The sequence below is a fragment of the Ambystoma mexicanum genome, chromosome 5q (assembly GCF_040938575.1).
Source record: "Ambystoma mexicanum isolate Mex_15411 chromosome 5q, UKY_AmexF1_1, whole genome shotgun sequence".
Classification (NCBI taxonomy): domain Eukaryota; kingdom Metazoa; phylum Chordata; class Amphibia; order Caudata; family Ambystomatidae; genus Ambystoma; species Ambystoma mexicanum.
In genome coordinates this window covers 1,348,219,756-1,348,242,848 of record NC_090933.1, presented here as the reverse complement: position 1 = coordinate 1,348,242,848, position 23,093 = coordinate 1,348,219,756, and the positions used below count along the sequence as shown (strand labels likewise).

The following is a 23,093-nucleotide window of genomic DNA, read 5'->3' as shown; positions in this document are numbered from 1 at the left end:
CATCCCAGTCATCCCAGGCCTGCAAGTGAGGACTATGTCTAGAGACTCTGCAGACTATGTATCAGTCATCCCAGGCCTGCAGGAGAGGACTATGTTTAGAGACTCTGCACACTATATACCAGTCATCCCAGGCCTGCAAGAGAGGACTATGTCTAGAGACTCTACACACTATATACCAGTCATCCCGGGCCTGCAGGAGAGGACTGTGTCTAGAGACTGTGCATCCTATATACCAGTGATCCCGGGCCTGCAGGAGAGGACTATGTCTAGAGACTGTGCACACTATATACCAGTAATCCCGGGCCTGCAAGAGAGGACTGTGTCTAGAGACTGTGCACACTATATACCAGTGATCCCAGGCCTGCAAGAGAGGACTGTGTCTAGAGACTGTGCATCCTATATACCAGTGATCCCAGGCCTGCAGGAGAGGACTATGTCTAGAGACTGTGCACATTATATACCAGTCATCCCAGGCCTGCAGGAGAGGACTATGTCTAGAGACTGTGCAGACTATGCCAGTGATCCCAGGCCTGCAGCAGAGGAATATGTCTAGAGACTGTGCACACTATATACCAGTGATACCAGTCCTGCAAGAGAGGACTATGTCTAGGGACTGGGCATACTATATCATACTATATAACAGTAATCCCGGGCCTGCAAGAGAGGACTATGTCTAGAGACTGTGCACACCATATATCCTGGATCCAGGCCTGCAACAGAGGACTATGTCTAGAGACTCTGCACACTATATATCAGTGATCCCAGGCCTGCAAGAGAGGACTATGTCTAGAGACTGTGCATACTATATATCAGTGATCCCGGGCCTGCAAGAGAGGACTGTGTCTAGAGACTGTGCACACTATATACCAGTGATCCTAGGCCTGCAAGAGAGGACTATGTCTAGAGATTGTGCATACTATATATCAGTGATCCCGGGCCTGCAAGAGAGGACTATGTCTAGAGACTGGGCATACTATATCATACTATATACCAGTGATCCCAGGCCTGCAAGAGAGGACGATGTCTAGAGACTGTGTACACTATATATCAGTGATCCCGGACCTGCAAGAGAGGACTATGTTTAGAGACTGTGTACACTATATATCAGTGATCCCGGGCCTGCAAGAGAGGACTATGTCTAGAGACTGTGTACACTATATATCAGTGACCCGGGCCTGCAAGAGAGGACTATGTCTAGAGACTGTGTACACTATATATCAGTGATCCCGGGCCTGCAAGAGAGGACTGTGTCTAGAGACTGTGTACGCTATATATCAGTGATCCCGGGCCTGCAAGAGAGGACTGTGTCTAGAGACTGTGTACGCTATATATCAGGGATCCCGGGCCTGCAAGAGAGGACTGTGTCTAGAGACTGTGTACACTATATATCAGTGATCCCGGGCCTGCAGGAGAGGACTGTGTCTAGAGACTGTGTACACTATATATCAGTGATCCCGGGCCTGCAAGAGAGGACTGTGTCTAGAGACTGTGCACACTATATACCAGTGATCCCGGGCCTGCAGGAGAGGACTGTGTCTAGAGACTGTGCACACTATATACCAGTGATCCCGGACCTGCAGGAGAGGACTGTGTCTAGAGACTGTGTACACTATATATCAGTGATCCCAGGCCTGCAAGAGAGGACTAGGTCTAGAGCCTGTGCACACTATATATCAGTGAACCCCGGCCTGCAAGAGAGGACTGTGTCTAGAGACTCTGCACACTATATACCAGTGATCCCGGGCCTGCAGGAGAGGACTGTGTCTAGAGACTGTGTACACCATATATCAGCGATCGCAGGCCTGCAGGAGAGGAATGTGTCTAGAGACTGTGCACACTATATATCAGTGATCCCGGGCCTGCAAGAGAGGACTGTGTCTAGAGACTGTGCACACTATATACCAGTGATCCCGGGCCTGCAAGAGAGGACTATGTCTAGAGACTGTGTACACTATATATCAGTGATCCCGGGCCTGCAAGAGAGGACTATATCTAGAGACTGTGCATCCTATATACCAGTGATCCCGGCCCTGCAAGAGAGGACTGTGTCTAGAGACTGTGCATCCTATATACCAATGATCCCAGGCCTGCAGGAGAGGACTATGTCTAGAGACTGTGCACATTATATACCAGTCATCCCAGGCCTGCAGGAGAGGACTATGTCTAGAGACTGTGCACACTGTGCCAGTGATCCCAGGCCTGCAGCAGAGGAATATGTCTAGAGACTGTGCACACTATATACCAGTGATACCAGGCCTGCAAGAGAGGACTATGTCTAGGGACTGGGCATACTATATCATACTATATAACAGTAATCCCGGGCCTGCAAGAGAGGACTATGTCTAGAGACTGTGCACACCATATATCCTTCATCCAGGCCTGCAACAGAATACTATGTCTAGAGACTCTGCACACTATATATCAGTGATCCCAGGCCTGCAAGAGAGGACTATGTCTAGAGACTGTGCATACTATATATCAGTGATCCCGGGCCTGCAAGAGAGGACTGTGTCTAGAGACTGTGCATACTATATATCAGTGATCCCAGGCCTGCAAGAGAGGACTATGTCTAGAGACTGTGCATACTATATATCAGTGATCCCGGGCCTGCAAGAGAGGACTATGTCTAGAGACTGGGCATACTATATCATACTATATACCAGTGATCCCAGGCCTGCAAGAGAGGACGATGTCTAGAGACTGTGTACACTATATATCAGTGATCCCGGACCTGCAAGAAAGGACTATGTTTAGAGACTGTGTACACTATATATCAGTGATCCCGGGCCTGCAAGAGAGGACTATGTCTAGAGACTGTGTACACTATATATCAGTGATCCCGGGCCTGCAAGAGAGGACTGTGTCTAGAGACTGTGTACACTATATATCAGTGATCCCGGGCCTGCAAGAGAGGACTGTGTCTAGAGACTGTGTACACTATATATCAGTGATCCCGGGCCTGCAAGAGAGGACTGTGTCTAGAGACTGTGTACACTATATATCAGGGATCCCGGGCCTGCAAGAGAGGACTGTGTCTAGAGACTGTGTACACTATATATCAGTGATCCCGGGCCTGCAAGAGAGGACTCTGTCTAGAGACTGTGCACACTATATACCAGTGATCCCGGGCCTGCAGGAGAGGACTGTGTCTAGAGACTGTGTACACTATATATCAGTGATCCCAGGCCTGCAAGAGAGGACTAGGTCTAGAGCCTGTGCACACTATATATCAGTGAACCCCAGGCCTGCAAGAGAGGACTGTGTCTAGAGACTCTGCACACTATATACCAGTGATCCCGGGCCTGCAGGAGAGGACTGTGTCTAGAGACTGTGTACACCATATATCAGTGATCCCAGGCCTGCAGGAGAGGACTGTGTCTAGAGACTGTGCACACTATATATCAGTGATCCCAGGCCTGCAAGAGAGGACTGTGTCTAGCGACTGTGCACACTATATAACAGTGATCCCGGGCCTGCAAGAGAGGACTATGTCTAGAGACTGTGTACACTATATATCAGTGATCCCGGGCCTGCAAGAGAGGACTATATCTAGAGACTGTGCACACTATATATCAGTGATCCCGGGCCTGCAAGAGAGGACTATGTCTAGACACTGTGCACACTATATATCAGTGAACCCCAGGCCTGCAAGAGAGGACTGTGTCTGGAGACTGTGCACACTATATATCAGTGAACCCCTGGCCTGCAAGAGAGGACTATGTCTAGAGACTGTGCACACTATATACCAGTGATCCTGGGCCTGCAAGGGAGGACTATATCTAGAGACTGTGTACACTATATATCAGTGATCCCAGGCCTGCAAGAGAGGACTACGTCTAGAGACTGTGCACACTATATATCAGTGATCCCGGGCCTGCAAGAGAGGACTGTGTCTAGAGACTGTGCACACTATATATCAGTGAACCCCAGGCCTGCAAGAGAGGACTGTGTCTAGAGACTGTGCACACCATATACCAGTGATCCCAGGCCTGCAAGGGAGGACTGTGTCTAGAGACTGTGCACACTATATAGCAGTGACCTCCAAGCCTGCAGGAGAGGACTATGTCTAGAGACTGTGCACACTATATATCAGTGATCCCAGGCCTGCAAGAGAGGACTAGGTCTAGAGACTGTACACACTATATACCAGTAATCCCGGGCCTGCAAGAGAGGACTGTGTCTAGAGACTGTGCACACTATATACCAGTGATCCCAGGCCTGCAAGAGAGGACTGTGTCTAGAGACTGTGCATCCTATATACCAGTGATCCCAGGCCTGCAGGAGAGGACTATGTCTAGAGACTGTGCACATTATATACCAGTCATCCCAGGCCTGCAGGAGAGGACTATGTCTAGAGACTGTGCAGACTATGCCAGTGATCCCAGGCCTGCAGCAGAGGAATATGTCTAGAGACTGTGCACACTATATACCAGTGATACCAGGCCTGCAAGAGAGGACTATGTCTAGGGACTGGGCATACTATATCATACTATATAACAGTAATCCCGGGCCTGCAAGAGAGGACTATGTCTAGAGACTGTGCACACCATATATCCTTGATCCAGGCCTGCAACAGAGGACTATGTCTAGAGACTCTGCACACTATATATCAGTGATCCCAGGCCTGCAAGAGAGGACTATGTCTAGAGACTGTGCATACTATATATCAGTGATCCCGGGCCTGCAAGAGAGGACTGTGTCTAGAGACTGTGCATACTATATATCAGTGATCCCAGGCCTGCAAGAGAGGACTATGTCTAGAGATTGTGCATACTATATATCAGTGATCCCGGGCCTGCAAGAGAGGACTATGTCTAGAGACTGGGCATACTATATCATACTATATACCAGTGATCCCAGGCCTGCAAGAGAGGACGATGTCTAGAGACTGTGTACACTATATATCAGTGATCCCGGACCTGCAAGAGAGGACTATGTTTAGAGACTGTGTACACTATATATCAGTGATCCCGGGCCTGCAAGAGAGGACTATGTCTAGAGACTGTGTACACTATATATCAGTGACCCGGGCCTGCAAGAGAGGACTATGTCTAGAGACTGTGTACACTATATATCAGTGATCCCGGGCCTGCAAGAGAGGACTGTGTCTAGAGACTGTGTACGCTATATATCAGTGATCCCGGGCCTGCAAGAGAGGACTGTGTCTAGAGACTGTGTACGCTATATATCAGGGATCCCGGGCCTGCAAGAGAGGACTGTGTCTAGAGACTGTGTACACTATATATCAGTGATCCCGGGCCTGCAGGAGAGGACTGTGTCTAGAGACTGTGTGCACTATATATCAGTGATCCCGGGCCTGCAAGAGAGGACTGTGTCTAGAGACTGTGCACACTATATACCAGTGATCCCGGGCCTGCAGGAGAGGACTGTGTCTAGAGACTGTGTACACTATATATCAGTGATCCCAGGCCTGCAAGAGAGGACTAGGTCTAGAGCCTGTGCACACTATATATCAGTGAACCCCAGGCCTGCAAGAGAGGACTGTGTCTAGAGACTCTGCACACTATATACCAGTGATCCCGGGCCTGCAGGAGAGGACTGTGTCTAGAGACTGTGTACACCATATATCAGCGATCGCAGGCCTGCAGGAGAGGACTGTGTCTAGAGACTGTGCACACTATATATCAGTGATCCCGGGCCTGCAAGAGAGGACTGTGTCTAGAGACTGTGCACACTATATACCAGTGATCCCGGGCCTGCAAGAGAGGACTATGTCTAGAGACTGTGTACACCATATATCAGTGATCCCGGGCCTGCAAGAGAGGACTATATCTAGAGACTGTGCATCCTATATACCAGTGATCCCGGCCCTGCAAGAGAGGACTGTGTCTAGAGACTGTGCATCCTATATACCAATGATCCCAGGCCTGCAGGAGAGGACTATGTCTAGAGACTGTGCACATTATATACCAGTCATCCCAGGCCTGCAGGAGAGGACTATGTCTAGAGACTGTGCACACTATGCCAGTGATCCCAGGCCTGCAGCAGAGGAATATGTCTAGAGACTGTGCACACTATATACCAGTGATACCAGGCCTGCAAGAGAGGACTATGTCTAGAGACTGTGCACACCATTTATCCTTGATCCAGGCCTGCAACAGAGGACTATGTCTAGAGACTCTGCACACTATATATCAGTGATCCCAGGCCTGCAAGAGAGGACTATGTCTAGAGACTGTGCATACTATATATCAGTGATCCCGGGCCTGCAAGAGAGGACTGTGTCTAGAGACTGTGCATACTATATATCAGTGATCCCAGGCCTGCAAGAGAGGACTATGTCTAGAGACTGTGCATACTATATATCAGTGATCCCTGGCCTGCAAGAGAGGACTATGTCTAGAGACTGGGCATACTATATCATACTATATACCAGTGATCCCAGGCCTGCAAGAGAGGACGATGTCTAGAGACTGTGTACACTATATATCAGTGATCCCGGACCTGCAAGAAAGGACTATGTTTAGAGACTGTGTACACTATATATCAGTGATCCCGGGCCTGCAAGAGAGGACTATGTCTAGAGACTGTGTACACTATATATCAGTGATCCCGGGCCTGCAAGAGAGGACTATGTCTAGAGACTGTGTACACTATATATCAGTGATCCCGGGCCTGCAAGAGAGGACTGTGTCTAGAGACTGTGTACACTATATATCAGTGATCCCGGGCCTGCAAGAGAGGACTGTGTCTAGAGACTGTGTACACTATATATCAGGGATCCCGGGCCTGCAAGAGAGGACTGTGTCTAGAGACTGTGTACACTATATATCAGTGATCCCGGGCCTGCAAGAGAGGACTCTGTCTAGAGACTGTGCACACTATATACCAGTGATCCCGGGCCTGCAGGAGAGGACTGTGTCTAGAGACTGTGTACACTATATATCAGTGATCCCAGGCCTGCAAGAGAGGACTAGGTCTAGAGCCTGTGCACACTATATATCAGTGAACCCCAGGCCTGCAAGAGAGGACTGTGTCTAGAGACTCTGCACACTATATACCAGTGATCCCGGGCCTGCAGGAGAGGACTGTGTCTAGAGACTGTGTACACCATATATCAGTGATCCCAGGCCTGCAGGAGAGGACTGTGTCTAGAGACTGTGCACACTATATATCAGTGATCCCAGGCCTGCAAGAGAGAACTGTGTCTAGCGACTGTGCACACTATATACCAGTGATCCCGGGCCTGCAAGAGAGGACTATGTCTAGAGACTGTGTACACTATATATCAGTGATCCCGGGCCTGCAAGAGAGGACTATATCTAGAGACTGTGCACACTATATATCAGTGATCCCGGGCCTGCAAGAGAGGACTATGTCTAGAGACTGTGCACACTATATATCAGTGAACCCCAGGCCTGCAAGAGAGGACTGTGTCTGGAGACTGTGCACACTATATATCAGTGAACCCCTGGCCTGCAAGAGAGGACTATGTCTAGAGACTGTGCACACTATATACCAGTGATCCTGGGCCTGCAAGGGAGGACTATATCTAGAGACTGTGTACACTATATATCAGTGATCCCAGGCCTGCAAGAGAGGACTACGTCTAGAGACTGTGCACACTATATATCAGTGATCCCGGGCCTGCAAGAGAGGACTGTGTCTAGAGACTGTGCACACTATATATCAGTGAACCCCAGGCCTGCAAGAGAGGACTGTGTCTAGAGACTGTGCACACCATATACCAGTGATCCCAGGCCTGCAAGGGAGGACTGTGTCTAGAGACTGTGCACACTATATAGCAGTGACCTCCAAGCCTGCAGGAGAGGACTATGTCTAGAGACTGTGCACACTATATATCAGTGATCCCAGGCCTGCAAGAGAGGACTAGGTCTAGAGACTGTACACACTATATATCAGTGAACCCCAGGCCTGCAAGAGAAGACTATGTATAGAGGCTCTGCACACTATATACCAGTGATCCCGGGCCTGCAGGAGAGGACTGTGTCTAGAGACCGTGTACACCATATATCAGTGATCCCAGGCCTGCAGGAGAGGACTGTGTCTAGAGACTGTGCACACTACATATCAGTGATCCTGGGCCTGCAAGAGAGGACTCTGTCTAGAGACTGTGCAGACTATATACCAGTGATCCTGGGCCTGCAGGAGAGGACTGTGTCTAGAGACTGTGTACACCATATATCATTGATCCCAGGCCTGCAGGAGAGGACTGTGTCTAGAGACTGTGCACACTATATATCAGTGATCCCGGGCCTGCAAGAGAGGACTGTGTCTAGAGACTGTGCATACTATATATCAGTGATCCCAGGCCTGCAAGAGAGGACTATGTCTAGAGACTGTGCATACTATATATCAGTGATCCCGGGCCTGCAAGAGAGGACTATGTCTAGAGACTGGGCATACTATATCATACTATATACCAGTGATCCCAGGCCTGCAAGAGAGGGCGATGTCTAGAGACTGTGTACACTATATATCAGTGATCCCGGACCTGCAAGAAAGGACTATGTTTAGAGACTGTGTACACTATATATCAGTGATCCCGGGCCTGCAAGAGAGGACTATGTCTAGAGACTGTGTACAGTATATATCAGTGATCCCGGGCCTGCAAGAGAGGACTATGTCTAGAGACTGTGTACACTATATATCAGTGATCCCGGGCCTGCAAGAGAGGACTGTGTCTAGAGACTGTGTACACTATATATCAGTGATCCCGGGCCTGCAAGAGAGGACTGTGTCTAGAGACTGTGTACACTATATATCAGGGATCCCGGGCCTGCAAGAGAGGACTGTGTCTAGAGACTGTGTACACTATATATCAGTGAACCCCAGGCCTGCAAGAGAGGACTGTGTCTGGAGACTGTGCACACTATATATCAGTGAACCCCTGGCCTGCAAGAGAGGACTATGTCTAGAGACTGTGCACACTATATACCAGTGATCCTGGGCCTGCAAGGGAGGACTATATCTAGAGACTGTGTACACTATATATCAGTGATCCCAGGCCTGCAAGAGAGGACTACGTCTAGAGACTGTGCACACTATATATCAGTGATCCCGGGCCTGCAAGAGAGGACTGTGTCTAGAGACTGTGCACACTATATATCAGTGAACCCCAGGCCTGCAAGAGAGGACTGTGTCTAGAGACTGTGCACACCATATACCAGTGATCCCAGGCCTGCAAGGGAGGACTGTGTCTAGAGACTGTGCACACTATATAGCAGTGACCTCCAAGCCTGCAGGAGAGGACTATGTCTAGAGACTGTGAACACTATATATCAGTGATCCCAGGCCTGCAAGAGAGGACTAGGTCTAGAGACTGTACACACTATATATCAGTGAACCCCAGGCCTGCAAGAGAAGACTATGTCTAGAGGCTCTGCACACTATATACCAGTGATCCCGGGCCTGCAGGAGAGGACTGTGTCTAGAGACCGTGTACACCATATATCAGTGATCCCAGGCCTGCAGGAGAGGACTGTGTCTAGAGACTGTGCACACTACATATCAGTGATCCTGGGCCTGCAAGAGAGGACTGTGTCTAGAGACTGTGCAGACTATATACCAGTGATCCTGGGCCTGCAGGAGAGGACTGTGTCTAGAGACTGTGTACACCATATATCATTGATCCCAGGCCTGCAGGAGAGGACTGTGTCTAGAGACTGTGCACACTATATATCAGTGATCCCGGGCCTGCAAGAGAGGACTGTGTCTAGAGACTGTGCATACTATATATCAGTGATCCCAGGCCTGCAAGAGAGGACTATGTCTAGAGACTGTGCATACTATATATCAGTGATCCCGGGCCTGCAAGAGAGGACTATGTCTAGAGACTGGGCATACTATATCATACTATATACCAGTGATCCCAGGCCTGCAAGAGAGGGCGATGTCTAGAGACTGTGTACACTATATATCAGTGATCCCGGACCTGCAAGAAAGGACTATGTTTAGAGACTGTGTACACTATATATCAGCGATCCCGGGCCTGCAAGAGAGGACTATGTCTAGAGACTGTGTACACTATATATCAGCGATCCCGGGCCTGCAAGAGAGGACTATGTCTAGAGACTGTGTACACTATATATCAGTGATCCCGGGCCTGCAAGAGAGGACTGTGTCTAGAGACTGTGTACACTATATATCAGTGATCCCGGGCCTGCAAGAGAGGACTGTGTCTAGAGACTGTGTACACTATATATCAGGGATCCCGGGCCTGCAAGAGAGGACTGTGTCTAGAGACTGTGTACACTATATATCAGTGATCCCGGGCCTGCAAGAGAGGACTCTGTCTAGAGACTGTGCACACTATATACCAGTGATCCCGGGCCTGCAGGAGAGGACTGTGTCTAGAGACTGTGTACACTATATATCAGTGATCCCAGGCCTGCAAGAGAGGACTAGGTCTAGAGCCTGTGCACACTATATATCAGTGAACCCCAGGCCTGCAAGAGAGGACTGTGTCTAGAGACTCTGCACACTATATACCAGTGATCCCGGGCCTGCAGGAGAGGACTGTGTCTAGAGACTGTGTACACCATATATCAGTGATCCCAGGCCTGCAGGAGAGGACTGTGTCTAGAGACTGTGCACACTATATATCAGTGATCCCAGGCCTGCAAGAGAGGACTGTGTCTAGAGACTGTGCACACTATATACCAGTGATCCCGGGCCTGCAAGAGAGGACTATGTCTAGAGACTGTGTACACTATATATCAGTGATCCCGGGCCTGCAAGAGAGGACTATATCTAGCGACTGTGCACACTATATATCAGTGATCCCGGGCCTGCAAGAGAGGACTATGTCTAGAGACTGTGCACACTATATATCAGTGAACCCCAGGCCTGCAAGAGAGGACTATGTCTAGAGACTGTGCACACTATATATCAGTGAACCCCTGGCCTGCAAGAGAGGACTGTGTCTGGAGACTGTGCACACTATATATCAGTGAACCCCTGGCCTGCAAGAGAGGACTATGTCTAGAGACTGTGCACACTATATACCAGTGATCCTGGGCCTGCAAGGGAGGACTATATCTAGAGACTGTGTACACTATATATCAGTGATCCCAGGCCTGCAAGAGAGGACTACGTCTAGAGACTGTGCACACTATATATCAGTGATCCCGGGCCTGCAAGAGAGGACTGTGTCTAGAGACTGTGCACACCATATACCAGTGATCCCAGGCCTGCAAGGGAGGACTGTGTCTAGAGACTGTGCACACTATATAGCAGTGACCTCCAAGCCTGCAGGAGAGGACTATGTCTAGAGACTGTGCACACTATATATCAGTGATCCCAGGCCTGCAAGAGAGGACTAGGTCTAGAGACTGTACACACTATATATCAGTGAACCCCAGGCCTGCAAGAGAGGACTATGTCTAGAGGCTCTGCACACTATATACCAGTGATCCCGGGCCTGCAGGAGAGGACTGTGTCTAGAGACCGTGTACACCATATATCAGTGATCCCAGGCCTGCAGGAGAGGACTGTGTCTAGAGACTGTGCACACTACATATCAGTGATCCTGGGCCTGCAAGAGAGGACTGTGTCTAGAGACTGTGCAGACTATATACCAGTGATCCTGGGCCTGCAGGAGAGGACTGTGTCTAGAGACTGTGTACACCATATATCAGTGATCCCAGGCCTGCAGGAGAGGACTGTGTCTAGAGACTGTGCACACTATATATCAGTGATCCTAGGCCTGCAAGAGAGGACTGTGTCTAGAGACTGTGCACACTATATACCAGTGATCCTAGGCCTGCAAGAGAGGACTATGTCTAGAGACTGTGTACACTATATATCAGTGATCCCAGGCCTGCAAGAGAGGACTATGTCTAGAGACTGTGCACACTATATATCAGTGATCCCGGGCCTTCAAGAGAGGACTGTGTCTAGAGACTGTGCACACTATATATCAGTGAACCCCAGGCCTGCAAGAGAGGACTATGTCTAGAGACTGTGCACACTATATACCAGTGATCCTGGGCCTGCAAGAGAGGACTATATCTAGAGACTGTGTACACTATATATCAGTGATCCCAGGCCTGCAAGAGAGGACTATGTCTAGAGACTGTGCACACTATATATCAGTGATCCCGGGCCTGCAAGAGAGGACTGTGTCTAGAGACTGTGCACACTATATATCAGTGAACCCCAGGCCTGCAAGAGAGGACTGTGTCTAGAGACTGTGCACACCATATAGCAGTGACCTCCAAGCCTGCAAGAGAGGACTATGTCTAGAGACTGTGCACACTATATATCAGTGATCCCAGGCCTGCAAGAGAGGACTAGGTCTAGAGACTGTGCACACTATATAACAGTGAAACCCAGGCCTGCAAGAGAGGACTATGTCTAGAGACTCTGCACACTATATACCAGTGATCCTGGGCCTGCAGGAGAGGACTGTGTCTAGAGACTGTGTACACCATATATCAGTGATCCCAGGCCTGCAGGAGAGGACTGTGTCTAGAGACTGTGCACACCATATATCAGTGATCCTAGGCCTGCAAGAGAGGACTGTGTCTAGAAACTGTGCACACTATATACCAGTGATCCTAGGCCTGCAAGAGAGGACTGTGTCTAGAAACTGTGCACACTATATACCAGTGATCCTAGGCCTGCAAGAGAGGACTATGGCTAGAGACTGTGCACACTAAATACCAGTGAGATGTCTATATGCAAATATCACTATTGGTCACATTGTTTCCTGAGAGAGATTTTTTTTTTGGTATCAGGCAATATTATCCCCACCAATAACATCGCCATGTATATGGTCGCGGGGTAAGGCAGACGGCGATATTATTAGTGGGGATAGTTCATGGGGTAAATGGGACCGGGGGTTGCGGAGGTGTCCCCCACAGGTTCCATGGGTTAACAATGATGCAATGCAAAAATATGGCAACATTTTGTATGGTGATATTTTTTGGGGAATATTAACACATTGAACCTTTTTTTCTGAAACCTCAGCCATAATAACTATGCTCTCGTTGTATACCTCGCGGTGGTACTAATAACATGAAGCTGCACAGACTGTCTTAAAGATTTCACACCCTCACCTGTGTGTCAGATACCGACTTCACTCAAAACCGGCTTCAAATCAGAGCGTCTTAATTTTAGAGTCATTGGGCAGATTAACAAGTAATGCGTCATAGTTTCACTTACTGTCCCACACATGGGGCACTCCCTGGAGTGAGTATCAGACCATGACTTAGTGAAAGATGCTATTTGCAATAGCCCCAATCTCAGACGTACATACAATGCCCGTCAAACACTGGGACTATTTTATCAAGATGAGTATTCTACCCAACCGTCGTCCGGAGGGTTAAATATTCTGGCCCTAATTTTGAGAATGTTGCTTTCAACAGAAGCTGCTCCCTTGCTGCAATTCTTGCAACTTTTTTCAGAGTCCTGGAGACCAACCCCACTTAGTCAGCCGGGCATGTCCATACATCACCTACTACTAATAAAAGGAGAACCTTTTTTTCATGTGCCACCCACTTGGAGCTTTTGCCCCCATCCAAATACATCAGATGAATGAAAGCATCACAGTATTTCTCCAGACCCTCTGTTTTACAAAGTCTTACCCAATACAGGGTGGGGTCTACCGCTACCTGATCACTAATTGGGAAGGCCTCGAGTTCTAGATAAACCCATGTAGTTGGAGCACATTGGGGAGGAGGACCAGTTTTTTTCGGGAACTTATGTTCAGATATAGCCAACCTCTCAGTGTTGACGTATCCCCGAAGCTCGGAGCCATACGTAGCTACAGGTAGCGCCTGCCTGTTATATGATTCTAATGCTGGAGATATTGACCTGCTGCCCGGCTTAATGCAAAGGATTGAATAGCCCCAGTATATCTCGCTGAAGTGATACCTGCACTTACCAACCACAGGACCACAGGACTCGTGAAACCTAATGCCCAGATAGTCCAAGTGACTTGCTCCAATGTGTGATCATTCATATCGACTGGCAAGGCACTAGGCTTAGTACATAGCTACTTAAAAACCATAACATTAATTTTGTCAGTGTTTGGGTCAAGGCGCAAATCTTTACACTTAGACAGGAAAACATGTAAGGACTTTTTCACACCTTGGGGAGTATTCGCCAGGATGACTGCATCGTCACCATAAAATAATGCAGGATATTTCTCTGCAGTCATCAAGGGGCACTCTTGGCATCCCTCACCAAAACCGCCATAATCTCCTGGGTATAGATGGAAAAGAGCAAGGGTGCCAGTACACAGCACGGTCTCACTCCCTTGCTGACAGCAAAGAGCTGTGTCTGCTCACCCCACCCCCATACCGTAGAGTTGCAGAATTCTCTGTACAGAGCAATTTTATAGATGATAACAAATGTGCAGGGACATTCCAAACTGACAAAATGTTCCAAAGGGTATCTCTCGAGACTGAGTCAAAGGCTGTTCTCAGATCCAGAAGGAAAGTGTAGAGCTTCATTCTCTGTAATGCGGTCCTCTCCTGGATCAGTAAGAAGAGCAAAAAGCATTGGTCAACCGTGCCCCGATTCCTCCGGAAGCCTCCCTGAAGGTCACCAATGACATGGTTAGTGTCCACCCACTCCTGAAGGTGATGGACAATCAATTAGAGAAATTGGACTATAATTACTAGGGGATGTATTGATAAATAACTGGGTTTACTCCATTCTCAATTATATTGGCCCATTTAACAGATTTGTGACCATGGCCCTGAAGGGCAATCGGTCGGCTTCTTTTAGGGGTGGGCACTTCGTCAGTACTCAATCCCAAGCCTGCAACACCTATCGATAGTGGAAGATGGTCACTCTCAGATCTGCCAGAAACCTTAAAATGCGGAACCCCCCCCCACTCATTGCCAGAGAAAATAATGAGGTCAATGCATGAGGGCCCATTGCTGCCTTTGAACGTCAGATTGGCCAGTTGGTCTGTAGAGAACTGGCTATTACATGCTGTAAGATTTAGATTGGCCAGGCAGTCTTTACTGCGAGGTGGTGAGCTCTCTTAGGGGGGCCGCAATCAAGGGATGAGGGAAATATCCCAGGCTGCATCATGATCTTCCCAAAGGTCCTCAGTTTCTTTTAATGGTCAGTCTGGAAAGTCGCATCCCCAGGGACCAGAATATAGTTACTACCTACAGAGCAGGAGTTTGCCGAGGTTATTAATTCTTGAAGTTTAGTCAATGTTAGCATTTAATGTTAGATTTGCAAGACTTAAGTACTATATTATCATTAGTCGGATAAAATGCCAGAAGGTCTACACCCCAAACCCCTTCAACTAGGTCCCAGGAACTCAAAAGTGCCTGTATATAGTCAGATCTGGAGTTGCATATAGTTGCACCTCTATGACAGGCAAATATATGATATGATATGGCATTTATAACGCACCTAATGAAGGGGAGGAGCCAAGTACCACCCCCACTCTAGTTACTCCAGTTACCCCTCTACCACTGCCTATAAAATTCATACTGAATTATATGACGTATGAGGAACAATTGAATCAGCAGAGAGCAGCATACGGCTCTGCCCCGTACCTATCAGAATGACTGCACTTATCAATATACCGACACCTAAGAAGACCTGGACGGAGAGATATCCACTAAGAAAGCCATATATACATTTGAGACAGTATGATGGTCATTTGAGAGACATACCTGAAGAAGCAAGAAAGATGATAAAAGAAAACGAGGATGATGTCACCATTATGAAGTCATAAGAGATCGAACTGATGTCCAGATAGAAGATATAATGACCAATGCTGAGAATGCTGACAAGAGACAAAACATTACGGAGATGATCCTAACATGCCAGGGATCAAGATGAAGAAACCTATATCACAGATTTGATGAAGATGTTCAGTTAGTTAAAATGTGGGCATATGCTCAGCAACGCAAGAGGCAAAGATTTTGTGAAGCAAGCTTATGCTTAATAGAAAATATACTGCAGCAAGCACCAAGTTTATATATAAACTGTAGCGGCCATGTAGTTATGGTTAAGTTGGTGTTTCCATAGGAAGAGCACTTTTTGGGCGGCTTATAACTTCGCTCCCCCTAGACGAATCCTCACCAAACTTTGCAAAAATAGTATATGGCCCACTCTGAATTGTTTTGCAATGTTTGGTGAGGATTCGTCCAGGAGGGGAAAAGTTATGGCGGGGGTCCCAAAACTTTTTTTTTTCCCATAGACTGAATGGGAAAAAACTTTGCGCACAGCTACAGCCCGAATCGCTGGACGGATGTACACCAAATTTGCGGCAGTAGCGGCGGCCTGGTCCTGAAAGTGTACTTTTGCAAATTTGGTGTAAATCCGTCCAGTAGTTTTTTTTAAAATGTCCAAAATGTAAGGCAACAAAAATTAGTGATATATGTGTTCGCTTCGCGGATGGACTTCCCTGTTCACTCCGCGGACAGCACCCCGTTTGGCCCATGGCCTTGCGTCATGTCCGCGGACATGTGACGTATTTGCTGATTGGACGGCGAGGGGCGTGGAGCGCGTCAGATTTTCTGTGGCGCCCGCCATCTTGTATTCGCCATCGACCGCGTACAGCGCGGTGAAACATGGATACAAAATTGTATTTAGTGCCCTGTGTTGGTGTTTAAGTCATGATCTTCCCAAAGGTCCTCAGTTTCTTCCCAAAGGGGAGGGTGGGGGAGTATGAGATAGGTTCAATGTTGTTTTTTTTATGTGCTAGACGTTCTTGTTGCGTTCGATTTGTCCGCGGAGAACACAGCTGTTCTGACATTTTGTAAATAAACTAAATGGTGGGGTGTTTAGAGGACGGAGTATGTGTAATTTTCGTTCTCAAGGAAGGTAAAAATGAGCTATGAACACTCGCGGTGTACTTAATTGTTCGTAAATACACAAACTGGGGGTGTCCTCAGGACGCTGTCCGTATTGTAATCTGTCTAGTTGAATGTGTTCTAAGAACACTCGCGGTGTCCCGAAATGGTTGCAATTACACAAAATGGGGGTGTTCTGAGAACGTTGTTTGTATTGTTCGTTGTCAGGGTGAAAGTGTTTTAAGACCACTCCTTTTGTCCGCTAATAGTACAATTTCCTATGGGCCTCACCAACTTATTGTCCACTAAAGAAACGATAAATCCGGCTGGTGTGCGCCGACATTATGTGATATTCCTATGACTGGCGCTATTGACCTGGCTGACTTGCTTTTGCGACACTAAATCATATCTCCCGCCCCTAAGCCTGATATTATCAAAGCATTCATATTCCCCGCCTCTCTCCGTGACGTTACAGGGTGCGTCATCAAACGTGCCCAGTCCTCTCCAGTCCTAAGTGACTTTACACAGAATCCAGAAGACAACACATATTATGTCACAATACAGCGCGCTACAATTTGGAATATGAAACAGTGATTTAAAAGCAAACAGCAAGATTGTAAATTTTGTAAAGTACATTTATTTGACATCAAATGTTTAGAGAATATTCAGCAATTTGCATTGTCTTTGTTGTCGATCCGCAAAAGTTCATGTTGAGGCACGCAATGTTCCTTTGCGGTACAGAGGGTGTTAGATCAGCTTACAACTCAAGTGTGCCACAATTCGGAATATGAAACTGTGGTTTAAAAGTAAACAGCAGGATTGTACATTTGGTAAAGTACATTTATTTCACATGAAATGTTTAGTGAATATTTAGCGATTTGCTATTGTCTCTGCTGTCGATCAGCAAAAGTTTATTTGGAGCCACGCGTTGTTCCTTTGTGGTAGATAGTCTGTTGGTTTATGATAAAAGCAGTAAATGGTTGCTCTGATAATTGGAAGGTTGCTCCAACAACAAGCCATTAGACCACCCTATTGGTTGGTATGTTGTTTGTAGCCGCTAGTACTGCGTGTCCTTGGCGATTGTCCCATAAAATGGTGAGGGTCATGAAGTTGCATATTTGGACCTGCACCTGGCAGTTGAAGACCCCATCCGCTGGAGTCTGTAAATCGTGACATTGGCAAAATGGGGCCACATACCTGTTTTAAAAAACATAAATTAGTCTCACCAGCCGATCTTCATTAAAAATCATCATTTTATTTATGAGGGCGTGAAACTATTTGCTATCGAAGATAATGCAACGGAGTATGTTAGTAATAAAATAATAATATTTTCCCATTCATATAGCGCTAAGAACCGTGAGGTATCTAAGCGGTGCTTATTATTAACTACGGTGTGTGGTGCTCATTTATCGACCACAGAAGGATGAAAGGCTGAGTTTGGCCTTGCCGGGATTCGAACTTACGTTAGCAAGCTGTGCACGGATGTCAAAGCGAGCGTTGTACTCGCTGTGGCACTTGACAGGATACAGTGAAGGGGAACAGCGAGTAGAGCGCTTGACCGCCTATAGACCGGTTAAATTATTTATATTAACCCACCCTGTGTCGTCTGCCTTTTTCAGAGCCCTCTAAACGACAGGGGATCAATTCCGCGGTGATAGTGCGCGGTAGAAAACATTATGTCACTTTCAACGAACAAGTTCAACTTGAGCGGTCTTTAATGTTACGCTATTGTAATTATATTTGGTATAAAATAATCTAAAGGGTTACTTACAGTACAATTGCAATTTCCATTGTCTACGAGTGGTGCAGTCCCAAAGTACGACTCCGCGTGTGCCAACGATCTTTCGCATAGTGATATAATATATAAAAGTGGTTTCATTTCAGAAATTTCATACTTATCTTCTCTTACGTTTTAGCAACACTACTTCAAGAGAAGTCTTTCATCACAATCTTTGTCTGTCAAGGTCAAAACACAATACAACCTTATAGTCCGCTTCGTGAGCCTCTCCGGGGCCCGAGAAAAAAATGGAAGCAACTGACCTTCACTGTGAACAAGCATAAATTCTTACTTTGCAACATTCTGTGTAAAGCCATCTGTGAGAAGTTGGTTTTTGCACGCCATGTTTGTATATTGTTTGCGTGATATTAAAAACAGTTTGTTTAAAGGACGTTATGGTTCTAAGTACAGCCGAAAGACCCCTGAAAATAGCAAGTTATGGTAAGCTATGAAAAATAACTCACGCCCCCACCGTGCACTGCTAAGACTAACACCCAGGACATCAAAGAGGACATCGCAAATGGTATTGATGAAATCACTGATGACATCACATGTGTATGTACTTTTCATGGAATTTGTGTACGAGGGATTTTTATTATAATGTTCCGAAAAAAGTGTCAAGGATATTGCAATAAATATCATACCGTTATTAGTGCTTTGAACGATGCATTGATATAAATAGCATTGTATTATGGGATTCTATCTAGTATACTGAGCTACTAATGGAGAAAGATAGCATTGTGTGCAGAGTACAAGATGAAAGTATAATATATGTAATGTTAATATGTTGAATAATGAAATGATAATTGTCCTGAAATGTTCAAAAATTCACAAAATGGGGGTGTTCTGAGGACGTTATTCGTATTGTGTGATTGCTTAGCTGTATGCAATGAGGGAATGGCACAGAGAGTAAAGTGGATGCCGTCCGCGGACACCGCGGCTGTTCGTGGACAGGGCGTGCTACATCCGGGTTTTTCCAGGAAATCCAACATGGAAAGAAGACTGTACGGATCAGCCAATCAGATGTCGAGGTTGTGGATTTGTGTTGAAAGCGACTGTGTGTGGTGAATATGGCAGAAGTGGAGAAAGTCAGGGTGTTGGTGCTCGGAGATATGTTTGTGCATGGTTTACAGCAGTACGCTGAATGCAGGCACGTTGCAAAGAACTTTGATGTCAAAGGAGTGGAGGTGGTGTGGAGCACTGTGCCTGATTGCAATGTACAGGGAATTGTACAGGTTTGTGAGGATATGGCCTCGATGAACAGTCCGCATGTGGTAGTTTTGCACTATGGTGCTTTCCATTTGGGCAACGTCAGTGCCCCTACTTTGTTGGCTTATTTGGAATGTTTGGTTCAAGCCGTAATGAAGATCCTTCCAAATGCGAAAGTAATTTTTGCTGGATTACTACCTAGGGCAATATGGGACAATAGTTCCGTTTTTTGTCCTCAGCAAAACATTGCTAGGTGTGTCACCAACCGAGGCATGTGTGCCTTCATGCTTAGAGCTGGTATGTTCTTCCGTAACAATGAGAATATTGATGCCAGTAATGCTGTTAATTTTAAAGAAGATGGTATTTCTTTATCTTTTACGGGAAATGCTTTCTATTTTGGAATGTAAGGGTTGCTTTGGAGAAGGTTATGTGAAGATTTTAGGAGTAAAGTAAGAAAAAAAACAAGAAAAAAATACAAAATAACAGGTGTCTGTCAAGCATCTGTAAAAAAAAAAAAACGGCTCTTTTCAGAGCCAACTTCAAAAGGGAAATGGGGCACACTATTTAAATTAACATTCACCACTCTCAGATTTTCGATATGTCCGCGGACATGGTGGTAGTCCGCGGACATGAAAATCACTACGAGGGGGTTAGTATGTTCTATGTTACATGTATATGAAATCAGGGATATTATGGTTGAGTTGTGCTACTAAAAACCTATGAAATTCAGTGAAAAAACTTTGTTAAAGGGACATTATGGTTAAGTTGCGCTACTAAAAACCTATGAAATTCAGTAAAAAAACTTTGTTAAAGGGACGTTATGGTTCAAAGTAAAACCGAAAAAACCCTGAAATTCGGCAGTTATGGTAAGATAAGCAACCATAACTCGCGCCGCCACCGTGCACTGCTAACACTAACACCCAGGACATCAAAGATGACATCACAAATGTCATTGATGACATCACTGATGACATCACATGGCTGGCTCTCCCTTTTTTTCCTTTCCTGACATATCTAGGCCACATGCTTTTCTTCAGTAACAGTCAGGAACTAAAAATTGTAAATTACTATATTCGTAGACTTATCTTTCAAATATGTTCTTAGAATAATTCCCTTATGGTCCAGTCATATCATATGAAACATATACATAGGAGAAGTCACAACCTTGAAAGACAGCAATCCTTTTTGTGCATTAAAATTATCAGTAGATTTATCAGCACTTTCTGATACTTTTGACCTAGGAGACCAGATCGATTAAAGATGATTCTGAAAGAGGTAGGCTCAGGTTCCCTAGTGGAGCATAAAATTAGGGGTAAGGTGCATCTAAGGAGAGTAGATGGCACAGATAAATGTGGGCCTGGCCCTTCTGTGTTTGTCTGTCTTGTTTTATGCAATCAAGTAAATCCATGACGTCACACATCTAGACATTTGTATGCAAGAAGGTATAAAAAAAAGTGCACGATTTTTAAGAAAATGTATTACATGACATGAATTGATGTTTTTTTTAGAAAGATTAAAATAAAATATATTGTTGAAAAACGGGATTGGAGCTTGCGACGATTGGTGCTCGCTCATACATGTGTTTGAGATGTGATTTTTGTGAATTATAAAGGTGAATAATAAGCAAGCATTATATTGACAAGAATAGATGAAGTAAGCATGGAAGATATTACTCTGTTAGTGCACCTGTGTAAACAGCTGCCAAAACACGCACATAAGCTTAAACAGTACAGTGCAGAATGGGTTAAGAGGACGGCAGACAAAATGTTTATGCCGTGGCCCCAGGGAGGTTCCCTATCTAAAATGGTCCTGGAGCACATGACGACATATTTGCATGCCGCATACATCGGCAAGAAGTTAGACAAAAGCCTAGCTAGTTTAGAACTTTGGAAGATGTATCAAACAGAAATAGAGGAGGAGCCTCCTTTCGACTGGATACTGAACATATGCAAAGAGGGGGGTGAAGAGATTTCTGCGCCACATGCCCCGTCTGAAACGAAAGATGAAGCTAGAAAAGACAAAGGATTATACCCATTGAGGGAACCTAAAGCAGCTTTGGGATATAGTAACCCGTCATATGAGTCACCTACGCAAAGTAGTGACGAAGGTCTAGAGAAGGACAGCGAAAAGAATATCACCTCCAAAGTCCCAAGGGACAAGGAGAGACGCGAGAAAGAAAAAAGTGATCAAGCGCAAGCAAGCACATCTATAGGTACAGCAAGAGAGGTAAATAGATTGAAGGGAGACGAAGATAGAACTGATGAGATGGCACTATCACAGATCGAATGGATGGGGGGTTAGATTCTATTGAAACTCGATGATAAAGGCATTGAGGACATCCAACAAAGGGAAGGACGAGACTAACAGGATAGAAAAGACAACGAAAGAGAAAAACGATTAAGAGTTATAGGAGCCAGAAGAAAAGATAGTCAAAGACGAGAGCAGTTATATCAAGACGAACAAGAAAGAAAACAGGAAAAAGCAGACTAACAAAGAAAACACGACAATAAGCAAAGAATGGCTGATGATCGCGAAAGATTAGAACAGAGAAGAATAGAAGAAGAGCAGCAAAAAATATGGGAGATGAGAATAAAAAGAAGGAAGGATGAGGATATACGTAGAGCTAATGAACAAACAGATAAGAAAAGACAAGCGGAAGACAGGGATTTGAGAAAAAGCTAGAAAGTGTAGAGAATTTGATGACGATATAGAACGTAAGCTAAGACAGAGAGCACGAGATCTCGAATACCTGGAAAGGGGAGTTAGAAAGCCCGATCCAGTAGTAGACTGGGAAGATAGAGGAATTCTTCCCCGCGTATGATTCAGTACAAGGTTGGTCTAGACTAATTCTAGATGATGACTGCGACACAAGAAGCATTGGGGAAACAATAGATAAAATATATGATGAAATGGGATTAGAGAAACTACCCCAAGGTAAGGGAAAGGATGAACGCCTTGAAAGCAATCAGCTATATGGCACTGAGGACGCCTCAGGCAGCACGAGAAATAGAGAGCTGTCATTAGACAGGCTGACTCTGAATAGAAGGGAAGACAATGAGAGAAGTTGCATAAGTTTGGGACAAGTAGCATCAGGTGAAGAAAGGGAAACCTTCGAAGGGGAAGAGAGATACGATGCACAAGGTCCCGAGAGACGTCTCTCTGTAGACAAAGTAATAAGATGGTCAGATTTAACCGCGTCCACATCTAAAGCACCGGAGCTAGCGACACAATCAGACCATCAAAAAGGGCAACCTCGCGGTCAGAGGGGGGTGTCACCTCCGCCTTATGTAAGCAGGCTAGGATCATTGCCAGGTAGACGGTGAAGTGGGAATATTGTTCCAGTGATTGAGGGG

At 46.1% G+C, this 23,093-nt stretch overlaps 1 protein-coding gene across 5 annotated transcripts in view; it reads right to left on the bottom strand.

Annotated features, from left to right (window-relative positions):
* LOC138498128 (toxin S6C6-like) overlaps positions 1–23,093 on the bottom strand; it is a 600,232-nt gene that overhangs the window by 68,047 nt on the left and 509,092 nt on the right. The gene's annotated exons all lie outside the window — the stretch shown is intronic.